The sequence below is a fragment of the Myotis daubentonii genome, chromosome 2, assembly GCF_963259705.1.
Source record: "Myotis daubentonii chromosome 2, mMyoDau2.1, whole genome shotgun sequence".
In the NCBI taxonomy this organism is placed as follows: Eukaryota; Metazoa; Chordata; class Mammalia; order Chiroptera; family Vespertilionidae; genus Myotis; species Myotis daubentonii.
The window spans coordinates 154,492,619-154,512,809 of record NC_081841.1 but is presented as its reverse complement, the minus strand read 5'-3'; the positions used below and the strand labels follow the sequence as shown (position 1 = coordinate 154,512,809).

Sequence of the window (20,191 nt, the reverse complement as noted above, 5' to 3'; positions counted from 1 at the left end):
AATTATTTTGTTCTAGGAATTTATCTTTTTTGAAGGTTTTAAAGTTTATTATGAAAAAGTTGAACTTGATGTCTTATAGTTATTTTTTTTTTAATTCTTATAGTATTTTACTTCTGCTTCCTTTGTCACTTTTTTAATTTATTTATTTGTGAGTTCCTTTGGAATGTTAATCAAGTCTCTGTACCTGTGCTGCTTCATTTCTCAAGATGCTTTATTTCTCGGTATGGGTCTTTGTGTTTTGGCGTGTGTGTGTGTGTGTGTGTGTGTGTGTGTGTGTGTGTGTGTGTGAGTGTGTGTGAGTGTGTGTGTATGTGTGTACTGAGTGTGTTCATAGGTTTTGGGAACTGAATATGTGGGACTGACCAAGCCTGATTGTGTTGGTTTATTTCTGTTTTTCTGCCAGGGGAGAGCATGGATGATGTCCCCTCACCACCATAAATTATGAAGCCGAGTTCCCCATATTTTGGGAAGTAGCAGGTGTCAGCACGTTCTGAGGAAATAGATAAACCTCATCCTGGGAAAACCACCTTCCTGATCATGCCATTTCCTCTGTCAGGTAAGTGTGTGTAGTGGGCTCTTCTATGGTTGATTTTCAATAGATTTTAACCTGTTCTGGGGCCCCACCAGTGCTTGAGTGACATCAGAGCACTCCCATAGTGTTAACCTGTGTCCAGACTTAGGACATAACGTATTATGAAATGTGGTAAACTATAGCATGTGATAATTTGCTGAATAAATGATCAAATGTGTATAAAAATCTTGGACCCTATGAGGATTGGCCATCAAACGTGCTCAGTCAGAACTTGTTTTTAGATGCCATCCAACCTTGCTAGAACACGGCTTAATTTGCTCTTGGTCCTACGCAGAGTGAAATGAGGAACCTATTATTATAGTGCAAACCAAGTCCTCAAAATTCAATTAACGCACAAACTCTACTTTAAAAATAATTTATCCACAAAAAATTACAAGCTATTCAAGCCAATCAATCCTTCTGTAAGTGACTTCTTATTATTATATTGGCACAAATGAGAGGGAGGTTCCACTGTTTTATGTGATCCATGCTTGAAAGCAGTTTGTCTTGACTCAATGTGACAGGCATTTCTGTTGCCACATAATGGAAAACATGTTGATATTCATACTTGTTAATATATGACTATAATAGATGGGGAAGTATAAGCATTATTATGGCTTACAGATTTGGATGCGTGCGAGAAATGGCATTGCATGTTATTATTACTTTTTATTTTATTTTATTCAACATTTCCATTCTTTTATTAACTCACAATTCTCTAGAGCTTGCTTCTGCTATTTTCCTTCAAACACCATACACAGAGACAAATTTCAGTGGAAAAGACTATTTAAAAAACATTTTAAATAGATATTAGCAGTCACTAAGTCAGCTCTTAATATAAGATTTTGAAGGTAACTTTTAACCTTTTCATCTTCTACATTGTAGCTTGTCTTATTAAAAGCACTGTCTCTTCTTTTTATTTTCCTATTAACATTCTTGTTTTTAAGAAAAACAAGAAAATGCATCAAAGCATCCAGAGGCCCTCATTCTGTGTATTCAGCGTGTGACAGGGAAAGTGACATCACAAACGGTGACTGTATGGTTATTTATTATGCAAAATGACCCTGATGATCCGTTTCTTGTTGAAAATTGTAAAAGGAGAAAAGGTTCAGAATGTCATAAAAGTGAAAAAAAAGTATTTTCATGAATTCATTGACCTTTCCACTGATATCATAACAGAGTATAATCACCAAGGCTTTGTGAATTAGCGAAGTAGCTCAATACAGAGGGTAGGCTTGAGAAATCCCAAGGGTTTATGTTGCCAGAACAAGATCCTGACACTGAAAGTAAAAGGGTAAATGAGAATCATGTTTAGTCATGACCTTTAGGCCCCACAGCTGCTTATCACATATCTTGTCTTTTGGCCTTACTGTTGCACTTTAGCTTATTAAAATGAATTGTGTTCTACTTTAGATGTTATTTATTATTTTTTTTAGTTCATAATCCTCACTAATGAATGACTGGTAACTTTTTTTTACTTTCTTGATGTCATTTTTGATGTCTGATGATAATCGTACTAATTATGTGATTTAAATGATTATACTAAGTAAAAAAGATCTTGTATTTTTTACATAAAAATTAAATGATAAGAATTGAAAAAGTCACAAAGGTTCAAATAAGGAAGGAATTTTTAAGTAATAAAAAGAAAAGCAAGTAAACTAGGATTGTATAATAAATATATTTCTTATAATGGATACTTAAATGTATTTTTATATATCCAAACTGTTTTTTCTATTATATATACTATATACCAGAGAAAAATCTTTGCTCATTCTAATTGACAATATTTTTGGAAATACTTTATTAGTTTTTTCTCATTTTGTCTCTACCCATAAGCAAGTAGGTAGTCATTGGGAAGTATATTATTAAACCTCCAGTATAAATGAATAATATGTTCATCCTTTTTATGGGAATTATTAGCAATTAACTTGTCAGATGAAGCTTTGTTATTTAGCACATATATTTATGTATTTCTGTAACTTTTTAATTAAATGGGCTAATCAAGAACATTTTTTAAAAGACAAAACTTGTCAATACATTACAATTGTTAATCTGAGCTCTTTGATTTTGTATTCTCTGTGTGCAAGTGTGTGTGTACATATAAATAAATACACATGCAAACTGTGTGCTCTTCATATAAACAATGTGTGGTTATTTAATTCTCTCAACATCTATATGAGTTAGGCATCATTTTTATGTTTGCTTTATAAATAAGGAAACTGGAATAAGAAAAACCTGTGCCTAGGAAAGATGCTCACTTTGATGTGGAAGGACATACAATTTTCCTTCCAGATCAGGACACTTTTGATAGAGAATGTGGATTTATAATAGGAAAAAAAATGTTCTGCAAGCATGATCCCTCTGTTCTTGGACACCCAGGTGCATAGTAACATTACAATAAGTACATGGCAGAACTGGAACTAAAACCCACACTTCCTGACAGCATAACTACACTCTTAAATTCCATTCTAACTGCCCCAAACTGATGTCATTAGCCTATGAATCACACACCTTGTGTTCTGTTCCGTCCAGTAGACAATGTGTACCTGTTACCCATGCCAGGAGAGGACTCCATGTACATGGAGGAGCAAAGATGATCACTATGGCAACTACCAAGAATAGAAGTCCCGATACTTTTGTCCATTGCATCTCATTAACAGAGTCACCAAGAAAACACAAGTCAAGCACTGGATGAAGCAATGCTTGACTTTCATAGAGAAAGGACAGATCAAGATCAGCTTCAGTAGTGGGTAACAGTCCACCAGAGCCAATGGGTCCCCTACAGAAGCTTATGCAGGCAATGCCTACGCATATCCCTCTCATACTTCAGTAGAAGGACCCCATCCTTCCTCACAGAGTGCAAATTATGAGAAGGGTTTCAAATGCTGGTAAGGGGCAAGAATAAAAATTTTGAATATTGTTCTGGGTGGGCCTTATTGTGATTTGAATAAAACCTTAAAACTGGGTTGGGAGAAAGCCATATTGATATTCGGAGATGGGCTGGAGAGAGCATTCCAGGCAGTAGAAAATGCCAGTGCAAAAGCTTTCAAATGGGAGGAAACATGTATTTTGAGACAAGCAAAGAAGCCTGTATTTCTGGGTCACAGTGGAGGAGCAAAACATAGTAAGAGCTCAGAAGGTGATGAAAGAAGGAAGGATGAGGAAGAGCAGATCATGTAGAGCTTTGTAAGCAATTAAAAAGGCTTAGGCTTTTACTGTGATTGACATGGAGCTCTATTAGCAAGGTTAGAGGAGAGAAGTAGAATTATTTGATTTACATTTTTAAAAGGTTACGCTGACTGCTGCTAAAGGGAGGAGATGGAGCAGGGAGACCAGTTAGGAAGCTATTTTAATAATCCACTTGAGACTGATTTCAATAAAAAATATTATGAGCAGTTCAATATTTAATGGGGTTTGAAAAATGGAATCAACAGTATTTTGTCTGAATTAAATGTAGAGTATAAGAAAAAGGTAGTAGTTCAGTTTTTTAAGTTGAAAACTAAAAGAATAGAGTTTTTACTAACATGGTTTCGTTAGACTGGGTGTGAAAAATCAGGAGTTCAGGTTTGGGCATGTCAATTTTGAGATATTTATTAGACATTACAGGGAAATGCTAATTAGGATATATCTACTATCTCAGGTAAGTGTACAATAAGCTGGTAAATTTATAAATTCTGGTGATTGCTTCTGAGTAGATATATAAATCTGAGAGCTGATGGCATGCAGATGGTATTGAAAGCTACACAATGAATCAGATATATCTCTAAGGGAGTGATTTTAGATAGAGAATAAAAGAAGATCCTGAACACTCCAACATGAAGGAGAAGAGATCAGCAAAGGGAACTGAAAGGAGTGACCAGTGAGGTAAGGAGGAAATCAAAGGAAAGTAGAATCATAGAAGAACTCTGAAGATAATATCTCACCAAGGATGTAAAAAGGAGATCAAACAAATAGATTAGAAACAGACCATAAGGTTTAGGAGTATGGAGGGCCTTGGTGGCCATGATGAGATCCATATTGCTGAAGTAGTTGGGGTGAAAGTCTGATTAGCCCTGGCAGGTGTGGCTCAGTTGGTTGGGCATCATCCTGTGGGCTGAAAGGTTGGTGGTTCAATTCCCATTTTGGTCTTGATCCCCGGTAGGGGGTGTGCAGGAGGCAGCTAATTGATGTGTTATTCTAACCTTGATGTTTCTCTCTCTATATCTTTCCTTTCCTCTCCCTTTCTCTCTCTCTCTAGAAGAAATCAATTAAACAAAAGAAAGTCTGAAATGACACAGTGATGAAGAATAATATTTCAAAGAATTTTGCTTTAAAGAAATGCAAAAAATAAATGTGGAGGTAGCAGTTGGGAAAAGAAATCAATAAAAAAAATCTGTGGAGATTTTTGTTTGTTTCCTTTTGTAAAGATAGAAAATTTATACAAATTTGTATGATGATTAAAATGGATCTAATGGACAGGTAAAATTGATGTTAGAAAAGTGGAAAATTATTGGAGCAATGTTTTAGAACAGGGGGAAAAGATGAGATTCAGAGCCAGTTGACCGCCTCATTAGGTTTAGAGAGATTAACAAGTGGTGTGTACAGATGATATGGGTAGGTGGATAGATATAATACTAAGAGTTGGGGGGAAATTTTGTTGTTACCTGCAGTTTTTTACAGAGAAAATTTTAATAAAAATTAATAAAAGGTCATTAGCGAAAGAATGAGTCTATGGAAAAGCTATCTGAAGTTCAAGGAAAAAGGAGTAGATATGACATGAACATGTAGGAAATTAAGCAACTTAATGGCATAAGGAATTAAGGTATGACTGTGAGCAACTTTAAGAATCTGCTTAATGTTTATAATCATGACTATAAAATAAAAGTCACAGTGATTGTGTTTTTATTCACACATTCAACTTCATTGGTACAAACATGGAATAAACAAAAAGATGAATTTAATTGGTTAGTGATTTTGCCAAGAGTACAAAAAATTAAGGAGGCAGTAAAAAAAGTATAGTGTATATGAAAGGTAATGGTTGTAGTGATTGATTATAGAATGTAATCTGGGTAAGCAGGAAGGAAGGAATATGAAGGAAATAGGCAAAGTGAAAAATTTCAATAGGGTTGAAAAGATTGTTGAAATATTTGATGGAATGAGGTAGAAATAGAGTTTAGTGTTCAGCAAATTTAAATTATAAAGGGTCTGATGCCATACGTGATGGCAGATTATAGATTATACTTCTGGGAGTGACTGAGTTAGGGTGAAGGATGGCATAAATAGAGAGAGTAACTCGAGAAACTGAATGTCCAGGCATCAGAAATAGAAACTGATAAGATCACTGAGAAAAGTCACCAGAGTAGTGTTGAAGAGCCCATTAGCCAAACATTCAAATGATTAAAAAATGGAAGAGTTTATGAAAAGATTGGTAATAGACAAGAATGAGAAGTAGCAATTAAAAGGCTCAGTTATCATAGATGCAAAGCTAATTTTTATGGACAAAGAGAATAATCTAGAAATTGAATTTAGAACATAGGACACCAACCTAGTGAATTAAGTGAGGAGACAAACTCTGTGTTAATTGAGAAGGCTGCAAGTAGTGTTTTCTGTATGAGCAAGAAGACGAAGTCTGTAGAGAAAATGTTGAGGATCTAGGAGCTTTTTCTCCAAAGGGTATATTGGAAGTTTTGCAAGAAGGATAGGAGAGTTTCAACAGGAAGAAGAGAAGTGATTAGAGTGCAGGAGATGTGGAATGATTCTGAAACCAGTAGTTTCAGTTGTGGGCTGATTAAAAGAATAAGTCCTGGTGAACTCAAGGCAGATACAGGTGGCAAAGCTGTGAGTGCGAGAGCATGTGGAAAGTCTGGGACTCCCTCCTGACTGTGTATGTTGAAGGGGGGTGGGAATCCTGAGGGTGCACGGCTTTAGTCTCAGTGTTTGGGGTTCCCTTTGGATGCATATGGAAGGAGGAGCGGTCTTACTCTACAGTGTATGGACACTGACCCACGTGGGTGGAGTTGAGAAATGTGGGAAGAAGTCTGGTTTTACGCCAAGCCTATGGGGCATCCTATTGACCTGTAAATGAAGGGAGGGTCATAGTTTTAGTCCCAGTGTTGTAAGCGTAATATGAACTGATTTATTTTTATCTGAAGCTCAATTTGGCTGCCCTGTGGAGGATGAATTGGTGAGTTGAAACCCAGAAAGGAAGAAGAGTATGGAGAGAGATCATTGTGTTTATCTAAACAAGAGATGTGATGGCTTCTTGCTGTTGTATGGACAGCTACATTTTTTGTCCTGATTATAAAAAGTAGTACATAACATGATCCTTCTGAGGCAGTAGTACCATTTTCCCATCTATGGGTGGAAAAACTGAAGCAGAGAGAAGTTAAGTAATTGGCTTTGTCACACAGTTATAAGTGTCAGAATCAGTGCTGACCACAAAAAATGTGCAAGCCAGAGTCCATGCATGTCATCGCTGCATCATCCTGTTTTTTCAATGTTAGAGTAGCCTTGCCAGGTTTTAATTTTTAAATCTAAGAGACTGTTCCCAATATATAGGGTAGGGTCCCTAGGCCTGGCCGGCAATCAGGGCTGATTTGTAGGGTGACCAGCCATTCTTGATTTGCATATTAGGGTTTTATATAGATAGATAGGGAAAATTTTTAAATAGCAAAATTAACACATGTTCAGTAACTTAAAGCATTAGAAACATTGAAAAGTCAAGTGTTTTATTAAAAGAAACTTATCAATAGTACTTTGAATAATGCTTGCCTTCTTCTCATCCTTTAACTTAAAACTGAGTGTGCATCTTTCTATGCCTTGTCAAATTACCATACTCCCTTCTAAGTTTGGATCAGCATTCAGGGTTGTATCCTTTTTACTTCATTGTCATGAATTATCTCCAAGTGAGTCCTCAAATGTGAAGTTGTGTTTTTTTTTTTTCTGTGGTGTCACTTACTCTGGGATATTTTCATTCTTTTCATCACAACTGCTTTCCTCATTTAAGGCAACAATCTCACCATCACTAAATTCCTCTAGTGCTCATCTAGAGTCTTTCCAACAATGGCAATGTCAATATTTCTATGGTCAGCTATCTCTTCTATAATTCTAGTCAGATTATATTTCAATATCACTTTCAGCATTTTCATTGTTCATTTCTTTGCTGCATTTTTAACTCTTTTAGCAGTGCCTTCCTTCCATTATTCTTTCTTTTTTTTTTGTCACATGAGTTTATTGGGAGGTGCTAAGGAGGCAACACAACTATATACTGTGCTGCCTGGACATGAAATGACTAAAAATATGTGATAACCAATCACCCACAAACTTTTCAAACAGTTACATGATTGGTTACTTATCATGAATGAATCACATCTATTACTTATATAGCAATCTGTGGACTAAAGAGCTAGCAGCAAAATGTGTACTTTATGCAATTACTCAGTTTATATACTATCATAACTGAAATGTGTGTGCAATTTGGAGAATGCTTGAGTGAGTGTGTGTGTGTCTGTGTTTTGTTGTTAATGTGCAAATCAGCAAGAGTATCTGAACTAGGAAGCCTGGGTGAGGTTTAAGTTAAAATATCAAATATCTGCCAAACCGGTTTGGTTCAGTGGATAGAGCATCGGCCTGCGGACTGAAGGGTCCCAGGTTCGATTCCAGTCAAGGGCATGTACCTTGGTTGCGGGCACATCCCCAGTGGGAGTGTGCAGGAGGCAGCTGGTCGATGTTTCTCTTTCATCGATGTTTCTGACTCTCTATTCCTCTCCCTTCTTCTCTGTAAAAAATCAATAAAAAATATCAAATATCATTTGAGGTTTGTGAAAGCTGATATAAAACATAGATAGTTGCTGATCATAATATAATTCAACATGTCTGGGAAAATGTTAAGTTTTAATGAACAAATTTAATACTGAATCAATTTAAATGAAGTTTCCTGGGAAGAGAGTGAAATTAGAGCAGATGGCCAGAAATGAGTTCAAGAAACTGAAAGTATTAAAGTTTGATTCAAGGAGCAGAAATCAGCATAGTTGTGAGATATCACTTAGGGAAGCAGAAGAATAAATAAGAAAAATATTTTTAACGTAAAAAATCTGTACATATTGAATGTATACAACTTGATTAACTTGGAGATAACATACCCATGACATCATGAACATAAGTTATATGATAAACCTATTTGTCACTTGCAAAAGTTTTCTGTCACCTTCTTATTTATAATGATGATGTCGATAAGAACACTAAGCATAAGATCCACCCTCCTAGAAAGTGTCTAAAGTAACAGTACCTCAGTGTTAACTATAGGCAATACTTTGTACTATATATCTCAAGGGCTTATTCATCTTGCATAATGTAAAATTTATACCCTTTGAATAATAGCTCCTCATTTTCTCCTCCCTCCAGCACCTGCCACCTGCCATTACACTTTCTTATTCTACAATTTTTAATATTTTAGATGAATTATACATAATGGACAAGGTGGTATTGTTCTTCTGTGTCTGGCTTTTTTCGTTTAACATAATAATTTGTAGATTCATCCATGATTTCACAAATGGCAACATTCTCTATTTTCTTAATGTATGTTTTCCATAGTGGCTGCACCAATTTACATTCCCACCAACAGTGTATAAAAATTGCCTTTTCGCCACATATTCTCCAAAACTTTTTAGGTTTTGGGGGGTTTGTTTTTCTTTGTTGTTGTTTTTTTGAGCCATAATAGGTGATATCTTGTTGTGGTTTGATTTGTATTTCTCTGATGATTACCAATGTTGAGCACCTGTTGGCCATTGTGTGTCTTCTTTGGAGAAATGTCTATTCAGTTCATTTTCTCATTTTTATTGGGTTGTTTTTATTGCTACTGAGCTATAGGCATTCCATAAATATTTTAAATATTAACCCATTATCAGATATATGGCTTGCAAATATTTTCTCTCATTTCATAGGTTACACTTTTAAATTTTGTTTATTGTTCCCTTTGCTATAAAGAAGCTTCTTAGGTTGATGTAGTCACACTTGTTTATTATGCTTTTGTTGCCTATGCTTTGGTGTTATATCCAAAAAATTATTATAAAGATCAATGTCAAGAAATCTTTTTCCTACTTTTCTTCTAGGAGTTTCATGGTTTTAGGTTTTATATTTAAGCTTTGAATTTATTTTGAGTTGATTTTTGTATATGATGTTAGATAATGGTCCTATTTTATGCTTGTGATTTTGTGACATATGATTATATTTAGCTATCAGGCTCTGATAAACTAACAAAATCGAATACCTGTACCTTTCAAAAAAAAGATAAATAGGTAATGATTCTTGATATTTCCACCAAGCCTATACTTCCCTATGAGGCCCTCCCTAGACAAACTGAACTCTACAAAAATACATGAAGGCTAAAAATACTTTAAATAATAAGAAATCTATGAAAATATATTCCAGTTTTATATTGTTTTACAGATCAGAAGTATATAAGCACTAAATACATAGGCACAATAAACCTTAATATTTTCTCACTGTCACCAAATTAGCCTCCTAAAGCATAATTTTCTTCATGTCATCTCCAGTTTCTATGTTTCCAATAACTGAAAATACTTCTGGGTACTGGCCCACATACCTGAAAACCCAGGCCTATTGTGGGTGTAAGACTGATTTAGTGAGATTTCTCCAATCTCATTTCTTTGAGGTTCTCTTAGTTTGGCATCTTCTCTGTGATGGCTGAAATAGTCTAGGCCTTATATCAGCACAGAAAAAGTCCATGCCTTCATGTCTTATTGGGTCAATTTGGGTCACATGTGCATTCTTTATATACAGAGGAAAGCTATGCAGTGATTGGCTTTGGTCAGGAACGCTTAACACTAGATTGCCCAAGGAAGTCATTTTTGACTGCTTTTCAATTTCAATTAGAAAAACAATTATGTATATAAGGAAACAATGTCTTAGAATTTTGTGACTTTTTGTACAACATATAAATGCGTTTATTAATAATTGTAGTTACCTCCCCCCTCCTTCATTTCCGGTATATATATATATGTGTGTGTGTGTGTTATACCTATATTGCCCAAAAGCAGTCATTTCGACTGCTTGGGAAATTTTAAATAATCAAATGACTCTTATTATTGAATTGAGCAAATTTCTTATATGACCAGTTCGGCTCTGTATTGAAATAACAGTTTTCATTTTTTTTCAATTACCATCACATGATAACATACAAGTACATGATAAATTGTCGATACTTGATAAGTTGCAGTTGCTCAATAAGCTAAACTATTACTTTTTATTCGAATCTTTATGCAGTGATACTTGTTCTAATAAGTTGTTTATTTTATTTCTTTTGCTCCCTACATTCATGAAAGAAATGTCGAATAGAAGGGAGTTATTGGAAAAGCTAATGAACATAAGTGAAGAGTGCTCCGATATAGAATCAGATGCAACAAATTCTGAAGTATCATCTGAAAATGAAGCGGATTATATTCAAAGTGAAACATCTGACACTGAAGATAGCGATGAAGAGTCGATCACCAATGATGAAAAGGAAAGTGCCATCAATATGCCCAGGAAAAGGTGTAGGGTGCTAAGTAGTTCAGACTCTGATAAAGAAACTGAACACACCGTTCAGGAGACCGAAACAGCTGCCCATGGTACTGTGTGGTCAAAATTTGACGAAGGTGGTATTCCTGGAAGGTTACCATCTACTTGTATTTTCAAGGGTGTGAAAGGGCCAACAGGCTACGCAAAAAGGAACATTATGGCAGATAATCTTATCAGTGCGTTCTCGTTGATAATAGATAACTATATTATCAAACATATAAAGAAGTGCACAGAAGAAGGCCGCGGAATTTTGAGGAACGATTGGACAACAACATTACCGGAAATACGTGCATGTACTGGGATTTCATATGCTCGTGGAGCCTACGAGGCAAAAACTTTAAAACTCAGTTATTTATGGTCAGCAAAGTGGGGTCCCGAATTCTTCAGGAAAACTATGGCCAGAGAAAAGTTCAAGGAAATCCTACGACTTATTTGTTTTGACAAAAGAACCAAAAGAAGTAGGCACCTACAAACAAATAAGTTTGCCTTGGTTTCGGAAGTATGGGACAAGTTCATTGAAAAGAGTCAAGCTTGCTATCAACCAGGGCAAAATATAACAGTTGACGAGCAATTATTTCCGTCAAAAGCCAGGTGCAGGTTTACACAGTATATGCCTAATAAACCCAACAAATTTGGCATCAAATTCTGGCTTGCATCAGATGTTAGTAGCAAATATGTTTTGAATGGTTTTCCTTATTTGGGGAAAGATGAACAACAACCATCGTCAATGCTTCTCAGTGAACACGTTGTTCTGAAACTTGTCCAGCCATATACAGGCTGTGGAAGAAATATCACGACCGATAACTTTTTCACTAGCATGTCACTCGCGACAAAATTATTGGCCAAACAAACAACTCTAGTTGGAACTATTAGAGGAAACAGAAGAGAACTACCCAAAAGCAGCCAAACAAACGAAGGATAACATGCCTCGTTTTTCCACTCTGCTATATAAATGAGAGAATTGTGTTCTTACAATATATAAAAGCAAACCAAATAAAAGAGTAGCTGTTCTAAGTTCTAAGCATAAATTTGTGAAAATTGATAAAAGTAATAAAAAATTGTTACCGGAATCTATTCAATTTTATAACAGCACAAAATTTGGAGTTGATATGGCGGATCAAATGGCCAGAAAATACACAGTAAAAGCTAGCTCTCATAGATGGCCCCTCCAAATATTTTTCAATATTTTAGATTTGGCTGCTATAAATGCTTGGATCCTTTACAAAGAAACGACAGGAATACAAATACAATGAAAAGCGTTCTTGTTTCAATTAGCAGAACAGCTTTCCACCGAATACAGAGCTGCAAGACAGAAAAATTCATCAGAACATGAAGACCCACAAAGATCAACTGCAACATCATCAAATGCAACCCATTCTAACAAACGCAAAATTTGTCAAGTATGACTTTGCCACAACAAAACAAATAATATATGTGAAAAATGTCAAAAGTATGTTTGCGGAAGATGTACACATAAAAAGATTTCCACTTTCATTTGCATAATTATAATGTACAAATAATAATGCATGATTTATTTTTTCAAGTGAAGTAATTTTTTTGTTAATATTTACTAATAACTTGTTATATAACTGTAAATAATATACAAAATATTAAAAATTAATTTTAAACAAATTTCTTTACACATTAGTTATTCTTTCACAATGCAGTCATTTTGACTGCCTTTGGGCAATATAGGTATATACTAAGTTTCAGTTTTTCTAGTTTAATCATTCACTGGCAAGGGGAAGGATATTTGTATTTATAAAGATCTATGTTTGAAGAAGAGTCATATCATAACTGCCTGAGTTTCTCCCCAGAGGAAAAGGTTTTGCATATTAATATTCACTACATTCTCTATAATTGAACTCTGGCTTCATCTCTAGCCTTTCAGTTATTATCACATGATAAAATGCTATATTAAATTGGCTCCTAATGCTTAGTTTCTCATCTATCAAATGGTAATGTATCTCTGAAGCATCTTTCTTCTTGCTTCTTTTTTAAAAAAATATATATTTTATTGATCTTTTTATAGAGAAGAAGGGTGAGGGATAGAGAGTTAGAAACGTTGATCAGCTGCCTCCTGCACACCCCCTACTGGGGATGTGTCTGCAACCAAGGTACACGCCCTTGATTGGAATCGATTCTGGGGCCCTTCAGTCCACAGGCTGATGCTCTACCCACTGAGCCAAACCGGTTAGGTCTTCTTGCTTCTTGTTCCAAACCCTCTTTGTAGTAGGCTCCTTTAATTCTTCCAAATCCTTCCTATGTTAAAACCTTCACATACGCTGATGTTCCATCTGCTTGGAAAACATTTTTTTACTTGTTCTTTAAAAATCCCAATTTAAGCATCACCTCCTATAAAACAATAATCAGGTGCCTCTCTTATAGAAATTTGTACTTCTCATTCAAAGAAGTTACTGGTAGCAATTAACTAATTAATAATTCAAGTAGTTGCTTCTTCAATATTTGTATAACCTGGTTTATTTTAAACCTTAGGAGGGTAGGGTTGTGTGCCTATATTCACTGTTATGTGGCCATTTCTAGCAGAGAAAGTTGTGCACATACTTTACTTAGATATTTATGTAAAGGAGGGAGTACAGATTTAAAATAAAGATGTAGAAAAAAAGGAAAAGAAGGAAGAAAGGCAGCTAGGAAGCAATTACCATCCTACTTCTTGAGGGATGGTGTCAGATCACACTAAAAACTATAAATGGCAACAAAGTAGAAATAGTAGGTTAGGTTGTTTTTCCAGATGGTCCCATATTACCCCTTTTTACTGCTTTCATAACAATCATCATATTTGAAATGAGTATTGCCCATTTTCTCCAATGAAATGTATAGTTCATGTGGAAAGGGAGCCACTCAATCTCCTTTACAAATTTATTCCCAGGACCTAGCATTATGTATGCCAAAAATTTTGAATTGAATTATTAGCAAAGCATAATTTATAATCTTTTGTTAATCTTTTACAATTAAATTGCCTACTCAGAAATTAAATTCTTAGTTAAACACTATAATTTGGCCTCATAATCAAGATGGGTTTTCATATTTTATATAAGTTGATTTATAAATGATGTGTTACTGTGTATTCATTCCCTGAAATTGTCCAGATCATCAAACAAAATCCTTTCACTCACTACTTATTTGCCTCTCTAACCTTCAAAAAGGAGTATGTCCAGAACAGCTTAATCAAGTTTCAGCACCAGAAAATGGGGACTTAATTTGGCATCTTTGTGCATATAAACAAGTAGGTACTTTTAATCTACTATTCCTTCATCTGACATATAAACATTAACAAATGGAACGGTAATTTTGGGAGATTATAGCATTCATTATCCTTTTTGCTTATCTTCAGTGGCAAGATTTTTTTTCCTTTTTTCAAGTGCTATTTTTCTTTTGGCAAGGTTGTTTATTTCTCACAGAGTTCTTTTAAAGCAAATGTCATGTGGAGATAATGCCAGGTAACCTTAAAGCAAGGCTTTCTTTTACCACAACTTTATTTTATGGACTGCTTTTTTGGGGAAAAGTCATCCAAAGCATGGTCAAAATTGGAAACAAGACAAAAGTCACACAGTCAGAAAAATCAATGATCTTTCAAATAATTCAAGATTAACTGAAGTCAAACTAGCTTTAAGCTTAAACTTTAAAGCCAATCAGAATTTGTCTAACATGAGAGGCCCAATAAAGACTAAATTCTAGGCTCTTGTGGTACTATAAGAGGTATCTTTTGGCTAATAATGATTTCTCCAAAGTCTGAATAAACATTTAGAATCAGCTCATAAAACATTGCACAAATTTCAGAGCAAACCATTTATTGTATAGCTATATATTTTATTTTTACTAATCAATTTAAGTAAAAAAAAATCTTGCTTTGGTATCTCACAGCAGTTAGGAAGGATTGCCTCAGTTGTAAAGGGCTAGGCAGAGTTTCTGTTTTCTCTCAAGAGCAAAATTGGTCTGCATGTGACATGAAATGATAGGAAGAAAAAACATTGCTAGAAGCTACATATTTGTTCATATGGTCTAGGCCAGTGGTTGGCAAACTGTGGCTCGCGAGCCACAGGCGGCTCTTTGGCCCCTTGTGTGTGGCTCTTCCACAAAATACCACGTGCGGGTACGCATGTACAGCACGATTGAAACTTCGTGGCCCATGCACAGAAGTCGGTATTTTGTGGAAGAGCCACACTCAAGGGGCCAAAAAGCCGCATGTGGCTCGTGAGCCGCAGTTTGCCGACCACTGGTCTAGGCAATTCTGGAACTAATAATATTAGCTAGAGTTTTTAAATATTCTTTCTCCATTTCAACTTAAATGTATTTTTCGTAGAATTAAGTAAAATTTAAAATCATGTGTTGGCAATATGTTTAGAATACTTTTTTATTGTTTATATCTGGTCAACAAATTTGATCTGCTTTAAGCAATACAGGTCACTGGTAATTTCATTCCATACACCAGTAGGTTATAAAGAACAACTTATAACTGAGAAGTATTTTGTTTGGAATAATATTTTCTGCAACATGATATACCTCCCTATAGCTTGTTTTGTATATATTAACATAATATCAAAAGGTTCTCATGAATATATATGAGAAATATTTTCATAATAGTCTAATGCCAGCATCAGTAATTCTATTCTTTTTCATTCCATAGACATGACTTTATTTGTTAGTATTTTTTCTTCAGTTACTATATTCTTTTTATAGTTAGGAAATGAGTTTGTAGACCAAAAATTGATATAGAACAGAATGACAACTTCATAGAGTAAGTTTTGTAAAATACAGACTTACTCTTGAGAAAGAGCATTGTTGCTATGGTAGGCAAGATAATAGCTGCCCCAAAAATGTCCACATCTGAATCCTTGTACCTGCGAATGCCTTTACCTTACACAGCAAAAGGGATTAAGTTAAGAATCTTAGATGGAGCCTGGGACTTAGCCTCGGTTATCCAGGTGGGCCTAATTTAATCACAAAGTTTGGTGTAAGATGAGGGCAGGCAAGTCAGAATCAGAAAGAGAAATCTGAGGATGCTTCACTGCTGGCTTTGATGATAGAGAAAGCAGCCATGAGGCAAGAAATGCAGTTCGTTCGCTGGCCCCTCAGAGCTGGAAAACAGATTCTTCCCTAAAGCCCTCGGCAGCCCCTCTGACAGTTTGATTTTAACTCAGTAAAACCTATTTCAGATTTCTGATCTCCTGTAAGACAATGAATTTGTGTTGTTTTAAGCCACGAGGTTTGTGATATCTGCTACAGCACCAAAGGATAACTAAGGTAACTACCTAATAAAAAGACTAAAAGAAATATGAACAATACAATACTATTGGCATGCTTACTATATGATAGGCACTATGTCAGGCACTTTTCAGAAAATATCTTGTTTTATCTACACACAGTCCTAGGCAATACTTATTATTGTTATTCCCATTTTACAAGTGAGTCAAATATATCTTTTTTAAAAATATATTTTTTATGGATTTTAGAGAGAGAGAGAGGGAGAGAGTGATAGAAACATCAATGATGAGAGAGAATCATTAATCAGCTGCCTCCTGCTCGCCACACACTGGAGATCGAGCCCAAAACCCAGGCATGTGCCCTTGACCAGAATTGAAAAAAGGACCCTTCAGACCACAGGCCAATGCTCTATCCACTGAGTCAAACCAGCCAGAGCTCAGATGTATCTTTTTAAAGAAAAAAGCATATCTAAAGCATGTAAAATCCTATCTAATAAAAGAGAAACATGGTAATTGGCGTACGACCGATACCCTTTTCATTGGCTAATCAGCGAGATATGCAAATTAACTGTCAGCCAAGATGGCGGCCGGCAGCCAGGCAGCTTGAAACTAACATGAGGCTTGGTTGCCTCAGTGACGGAGGAAACCAACGTTCCCCGCCTGCGGCTGCCTCTGAGCGGGCAGTTTAAGAAACTCTGTAACAAATACGCCCAACTTCAGCCAGCAGATTCGCAACATTGTAAGCAAAGGCCAGAAACCTCCTTTCAGCTGGAGGCCTAAGAGCTGGAGCCAAGCCTCAAGGTAAAGCTGGCCCAGAATAAAAAAAAAAATAAAAAAAAGGAAAAAAGGAGCGGTTGGGAGCTTCAGTCACCCCCAGCCTGAAAACAGCCCTCAGCCCCTCACCCAGGCTGGCCAGGCACCCCAGTGGGGACCCCCACCCTGATCCAGGACACCCTTCAGGACAAACCAGCCGGCCCCACCCATGCACCAGGCCTCTACCCTATATAGTAAAAGGGTAATATGCCTCCCGGCACCGGGATCAGCGTGACAGGGGGCGGGGCCCCAACCCCCTGATCAGCCCTGCTCTGTGCCTGATAGGGGGGAGCTCCCCCCCCACGGGCCCTGCTCTGTGTGTGACGGGGTAGAGCCATAACCTCCCCATCAGCCCTGCCCTGAGTGTGAGAGTGGCGGCGCCCCAACCCCCTGATTGGCCCTGCTCTGTGTGTGACAGGGGTTGCTCCACAACCTCCCCATCAACCCTGCCTTGAGTGTGACAGGGGACGGTGCCCCAACACCCCAATCGGCCCTGCTCTGAGCCCGACCAAGGGCTGCACCTAGGGATTGGGCCTGCCCTCTGCCAGCTGGGAGCAGGCCTAAGCCAGCAGGTCGTTATCTCCCGAGGGGTCCCAGACTGCGAGAGGGCACAGGCCTGGCTGAGGGAGCCCCCCTCCCCCCCGAGTGCACAAATTTTTGTGCACCGGGCCTCTAGTTAATAAATAAAAGAGGTGGAATTTGAACACCTAAACATCGCATATTCTATGTCAAATAGTATAGTTTGACAATAAAAGAAAATTCTAGTGGTCTTATCTAATCCCAAATAATTTTGGCTCTTTTACTACATCTAATAGTTTTTCTTAAAATAGCTCAGCTACAAAGAGTGTCTGGCCAGGAGGAATACACACACTCACTAGAGAAGAACTGGATGTGACATTCTTATTATTCATTTAACACATCCACAATGAGAACTGTAGGTCACTGTAGGGATCTCAGAACAATTGTCCTTTCTTTTGTAAATGTTTGTCCTTTGGGCAGGCATTATGCTGGAACCATCTGTTGCTGCACCCCTGGCTGCAGTCGATTCGTTCAGAATCGGGCACCTGTATTAAATTTATTCATACAATTACTCCTTCCTGGAAATTCAAATTGGTATTAGCAAAGGCACACTTCATCTCCCCTGGGTGGAAGGCTTCTGTAACATGGGAACTCAGAAGCACTCAGCAGTAGTATGTTTCACTCCGAAGATTAGAGAGCTAGAGAAAGCTGTTTTGCAAAGAGTTAAGAAAAGAATTAGGTATAAATGTAAATAAACAATGCTGACAGATACAGAAAACATTAGAATTTTGTCAGGCTCTGGCTCTAGCCTATTACTGACATACACACTATTACTCAATGGTGCTATGATGTCCTTTCCCTTCTGTTCTTTGAGATGCTCTCCTGGCTGTATAACAACATTTTACTTAAGTCAGCTTCAGTGCAGCTGTGTTTCTTGCAAGATAATCAGGTTTTTATGAAATATTACACCAGATCTTAAACATAATTCACCTTTCCTTCCTTTAAAGAGCTTATGTTCTGGTGCAGTTGATTAAAACACAGAGAAAAAGTCAATATTTTATATACCATAAAGAAAATGGCATTTACCAGTATATGTTAGGCCACTAGTAATAAACCTTGAAATTATTCAGAAAATCAGCATTTAGTTCTTGGCAATTGTCCTTTTTCTATCCTTTCTTCCTGAAGGCAAACATTCCGAATAAACATCTAATACTAATCATGTAAAAACTTCCTATTTTGTGCCTTAACTTATTCCCAAAGTAGTATAGTCAATCATGTTCACTCATCAGTTTTCCAATTATATTTTCTATATTTGATTAATTTCTTCATTAGTGTAATAATTGGTGATTGTGAAAAATCATTTTCTTACCTCATTACCACAACATATAATTCCTATTACTTCCATATCATTATCTTCCTGTTCAGCCTCTAATCAATTTATATTGACAATAACTGGCAGTAATATTGACTTCATATACATTAAAAATAAACAGATCACTTATCAGTTTGTTTCATATTATATGATTGTTTTATGGTTGACATGACACTCACCTCAGGTTCTCCTCCTCTAGCTTCATGTTCTTTCCCCACCACTGGAGGGTCACACTTTGACACTGAATTCCAGATTTACTCTTGGAAATATTTTTATATCTTACAATGTCCTCCTCAGTCTAAACCCAAGATTTCTTCCCCTGCAGTCTAAAGATAAAATCCTCTCCCTCCACATTGTGGGTCTCAGCTGCCCACGACATGGTTCCCATCAGCGTTTTACGCACTTTCCTGCAAAGTTGTAAATATATTGACTCCCACCCCTGGGATTTTACATTACCTCCTATCCTTCTGCGCTTTATTCCTCTTTTATAAAGCACATCACATGCTGTTTGGTATCCCAGCCATTTATTGCAATGTACTTTCCCCAACTGATTTTGCAATTTTCCTGAGCAGATGTTGCTTTTGTTTGTTAATAAAATCTACCAATACACAATCTTGAAAGTAGTGGGTGAGAAACAATTATTAATTCCAAGGACACACGGTTTTTCTAAGACTCTATGACACTTTTCCAGTTCACTTTATCTTTGCACCTCTGCTTTATCTGGCCTTGCCTTTTCCTTCCCTCTCACCTGTTGTCTTGCTAGTTATTTACCAATGTGGCTACATAAAACATCACATGCCTATAAAGTTTCTTCTAAACATTTATCTTCTTATAAAAAACAAGTACAAACTGAATCTTTTTTAGGGCTCAGTTTAAAAATATGACCTGCAAATATGTCTATGTCCTATGTACAAATGAATCAGCTCATTTCTAAATGAATGCTTCATCATACTTTAGAAGAAAGCAATATGGTGCTTATTTTTCTCAGTTTAAGTTCAACAATATTTTCATATTACTTTTATTTCTCTGCACAGCTTATTTCCCAGTGCACATCAGAATATAGTTCCACATCTGGGTTAATATTTATTATATCTGTATAAACAGTATGGTTTTCGGTACAGTGGCAGATGGGAT

General features: G+C 36.4%; 1 non-coding gene across 1 annotated transcript; it reads right to left on the bottom strand.

The window, feature by feature from the left end:
• Positions 1–400: 400 nt before the first annotated feature.
• LOC132229079 (U1 spliceosomal RNA) lies at positions 401–564 on the bottom strand. Its single transcript, XR_009451643.1, has one exon. It is a non-coding gene; the product is annotated as a U1 spliceosomal RNA (small nuclear RNA).
• Positions 565–20,191: the final 19,627 nt, after the last annotated feature.